Here is a 4,302-nt window from a genome sequence, read left to right as displayed (position 1 = left end):
CTAAAAGGGGGAGACAAAACCAAACATACTACAAAATAAAATAAATAGAATAGATATGTACAAGTAAAATAAATAGAGTAAAAAATATGTACAAACATATATACATATATACAGGTGCTGTGGGGAAGGGAAGGAGGTAAGATGGGGGGGGATGGAGAGGGGGACGAGGGGGAGAGGAAGGAAGGGGCTCAGTCTGGGAAGGCCTCCTGGAGGAGGTGAGCTCTCAATAGGGCCTTGAAGGGAGGAAGAGAGCGAGCTTGGCGGATGGGCAGATAAAAAACATGGAACGCTTCACGAATTTGCGTGTCATCCTTGCGCAGGGGCCACGCTAATCTTCTCTGTATTGTTCCAATTTTAGTATATGTGCTGCCGAAGCGAGAACCAAACATATTAACAAAATAAAATAATTAGAATAAATATGTACAAATAAAATAGAGTAATAAATACATACTACGTGCAAACTATATATATACTCATGTGCACACACGCAAACACATAATAATAATAATGATGGCATTTATTAAGCACTTACTATTGTGCAAAGCACTGTTCTAAGCGCTGGGATGGATACAAGGTAATCAAGTTGTCCCACGTGAGGCTCACAGGCTTAATCCCCATTTTCCAGATGAGGGAGCTGAGGCCCAGAGAAGTGAAGTGACTCGCCCAAAGTCACACAGCTGACAAGTTTCGAACCCATGACCTCTGACTCCAAAGCCGGGGCTCTTTCCGCTGAGCCACGCTGCTTCTCTATACGTACACACACACGGACTCGTGATTGGTGTCCCAGGACCTTCCCCCTTTAAATGCCCTGCCTTTGGGGAAACTGAGGCAGCGTTGGAGGCGGAATTCTGTTCTGATCAGGAAGAGGGAGAAAGCCCAGGCTATAGGCCTCACTCAGGGCAGGACGAGGGGCCTGAGGAGGGAGAGCGGAGGGAGGCTGGATTCGTGGTTGGGATTTTTCTTTGGAGATTTCCTGCTCCCCCTTCCCCCCTTCTCCCGCTTCCCTTCTCCGGGAGCCGGGGGTCAATTCCCGGGAGAGGGGGGTGCGGGAAGGTTTCCTGAAAGGGGAGACGGGTTTTCCTGACACATTAAACCCGTCTCTGACACCGTCTGCCCTTTCCTCGGAGAGCCGGCCCCTGGGGCCGGCTTGGACAAACAGTTGCACACATTTGCGCACACATGTGTGCAGAAGCATTCTTCACATGGATAAACAGTTGCACGCACTTGTGCGCACATGTGTGCGGAAACATTCTTCGCATGGGCACCGAGGTTGAGCACGGAGCCACGCGTGTGCCTGCGTATCTCTAACCCACCAGACGTGCTCAAACACTCCGCTACATGAGAATAATAATAATAAAAATGGCATTTATTAAGCGCTTACTATGTGCAAAGCACTGTTCTAAGCGCTGGGGAGGTTACAAGGTGATCAGGTTGTCCCACGGGGGTCTCACAGTCTTCATCCCCATTTTACAGATGAGGGAACTGAGGCCCAGAGAAGTGAAGTGGCTTGCCCAAAGTCACCCAGCTGACAGTTGGCAGAGTCTGGATTTGAACCCATGACCTCTGACTCCAAAGCCCGGGCTCTTTCCATTGAGTCCACTGTGAGCTGTGAGTAGGGTAGGGACTGTCTCTATATGTTGCCAACTTGTACTTCCCAAGCGCTTAGTACAGTGCTCTGCACACAGTAAGCACTCAATAAATACGATTGATTGATTGATTGATTGAGCAACGCGAGAATCAGGGAGGCCCAGTGGATAGAGCCCGCGTCTAGGAGTCAGAGGACCTGGGTTCTAATCCTGCCTCTGCCATGTGTCTGACCTTGGTCTCACTTCATTCATTCATTCATTCATTCAATCGTATTTATTGAGCGCTTACTGTGTGCACAGCACTGGACTAAGCGCTCGGGAAGTATGTGTCTGCTGTGTGACCTCGGGCGTGTCCCTTCATTCAATCGTATTTATTGAGCACTTACTGTGTACCAAGCGCTTGGGAAGTACAAGTTGGCAACGTATAGAGACGGTCCCTACCCAACAGCCGGCTCACAGTCTAGAAGGGGGAAGACAGACAACAAAATAAAACATATTAACAAAATAAAATAAATAGAATAAATATGTACAAATAAAATAAATAGAGTAATAAATACGTACAAACATAGTTTCCTCATGAGCAAAGTGGGAACTCAACGCCTGTTCTCTCCCCTACTTAGACTGTGAGCCCCATGTGAGACCTGATTGTCTTGCGTTTACCCTGATGCTTAATATATTAAAAAAAATGTTGGTCTTTGTTAAGCGCTTACTATGTGCAAAGCACTGTTCTAAGTGCTGGGGGGGATACGAGGTGATCAGGTTGTCCCACCGGGGGCTCACAGTCTTAATCCCCATTTTACAGGTGAGGGAACTGAGGCCCGGAGAATAATGATAATAATAATGATAGTATTTATTAAGTGCTCACTGTGTGTAAAGCACTATTCTAAGCACTGGGGGGGATACGAGGTGATCGGGTTGTCCCACGGGGGCCTCACTGTCTTAATCCCCATTTTAGAGGTGAGGTAACTGAGGCTCGGAGAATAATAATAATAATAATAGTATTTATTAAGCGCTTACTGTGTGTAAAGCACTGTTCTAAGCGCTGGGGGGGATACGAGGTGATCAGGTTGTCCCATGGGGGGCTCACAGTCTTAATCCCCATTTTAGAGGTGAGGTAACTGAGGCCCAGAGAATAACAATAATAATAATTATAGTATTTATTAAGCGCTTACTATGTGTAAAGCATTGTTCTAAGCGCTGGGGGGGGATACGAGGTGATCAGGTTGTCCCACGGAGGGCTCACAGTCTTAATCCCCATTTTAGAGGTGAGGAAACTGAGGCCCAGAGAAGTGAAGGGACTTGCCCAAAGTCACATAGCTGACAATTGGCAGAGCTGGGATTTGAACCCATGACCTCTGACTCCAAAGCCCATGCTCTTTCCACTGAGCCATGCTGCCTCTCTGTGCCTCAGTTACCTCATCGGGAAAATGGGGATTAAGTCTGAACATATTTATTAAGAACATTTATTAAGAACATTAAGAACATATTTATTCTATTTATTATATTCTGATTCCAAAGCCCGGGCTCTTTCCACTGAGCCACGCTGCTTCTCCAAGTATAGTGCTTGGCACATAGTAAGCACTTAGTAAATACCGTTATGATCATTATTATTGTTATTTTTTTTTAATTGTATGCAGAGCACAGACATTGGCACGCACCACCTTGTTGGCTTCCCTTAAGGAAGCCCGTCTTCTGCTTCCAGTTAGGATCCCAGATTTCATATTTAGATTAGCTGGGCGGGGGGGGGGGGACCAGGACAAGGGGCTCCAAATGCAGACCCCAGAGAGGATTGGTTTTATAGCTGGGAGAAGTTGGGGCTCAGATCGCCCACTAATTGGGGGATCCTGGGTGGGAAGAGATGGGCTTGGGAGGGCGGGGAGGAGGGAGGAGCTGAGTTTGGGACGGTGGAGAGGAGGGAGGAGCTGGGACTGACTGGGTGTGGAGGGAGGAGGGAGGAGCCAGGGCTGGGTGTGGTGGGAGGAAGGAGGAGCTGGGCTGGGGAGGGGATGGGGAGGAGGGAGGAGTTGGGCCTGGGTGGGAAGGGAGGAAGGAGGAGCCAGGGCTGGGTGTGGTGGGAGAAAGGAGGAGCTGGGCTTGGGAGGATGGGAAGGAGGGAGGAATTGGGCCTGGGTGGGAAGGGAGGAGGGAGGAGCTTGTCTTGGGAGGATGGGGAGGAGGGAGGAGTTGGGCCTGGGTGGGAAGGGAGGAGGGAGGAGCCAAGGGCTGAGTGTGGTGGGAGGAAGGAGGAGCTGGGCTTGGGAGGATGGGGAGGACGGAGGAATTGGGCCTGGGTGTGGTGGGAGGAAGGAGGAGCCAGGGCTGGGTGTGGTGGGAGGAAGGAGGAGCTGGTCTTGGGAGGATGGGGAGGAGGGAGGAGTTGGGCCTGGGTGTGGAGGGAGGAGGGAGGGGCTGGGTTTGGGAGGGGATGGGGAGGAGGGAGGAGTTGGGCCTGGGTGGGAAGGGAGGAGGGAGGAGCTAGGGCTGGGTGTGGTTGGAGGAAGGAGGAGCTGGGCTTGGGAGGATGGGGAGGAGGGAGGAGTTGGGCCTGGGTGTGGTGGGAGGAAGGAGGAGCCAGGGCTGGGTGTGGTGGGAGGAAGGAGGAGCTGGGCTTGGGAGGATGGGGAGGAGGGAGGAATTGGGCCTGGGTGGGAAGGGAGGAGGGAGGAGCCAGGGCTGGGTGTGGTGGGAGGAAGGAGGAGCTGGGCTTGGGAGGGGA

General features: G+C 51.0%; 1 non-coding gene across 1 annotated transcript; it reads right to left on the bottom strand.

Moving 5' to 3' along the window:
• Positions 1-275: 275 nt before the first annotated feature.
• Positions 276-382, bottom strand: LOC119935407. The gene has a single exon (XR_005453292.1). It is a non-coding gene; the product is annotated as a U6 spliceosomal RNA (small nuclear RNA).
• Positions 383-4,302: the final 3,920 nt, after the last annotated feature.

This window comes from Tachyglossus aculeatus, chromosome 11 (assembly GCF_015852505.1).
Source record: "Tachyglossus aculeatus isolate mTacAcu1 chromosome 11, mTacAcu1.pri, whole genome shotgun sequence".
NCBI lineage: Eukaryota > Metazoa > Chordata > Mammalia > Monotremata > Tachyglossidae > Tachyglossus > Tachyglossus aculeatus.
The sequence above is the reverse complement of the archived record's forward strand: the minus strand, read 5'-3'. Positions and strand labels throughout refer to the sequence as shown.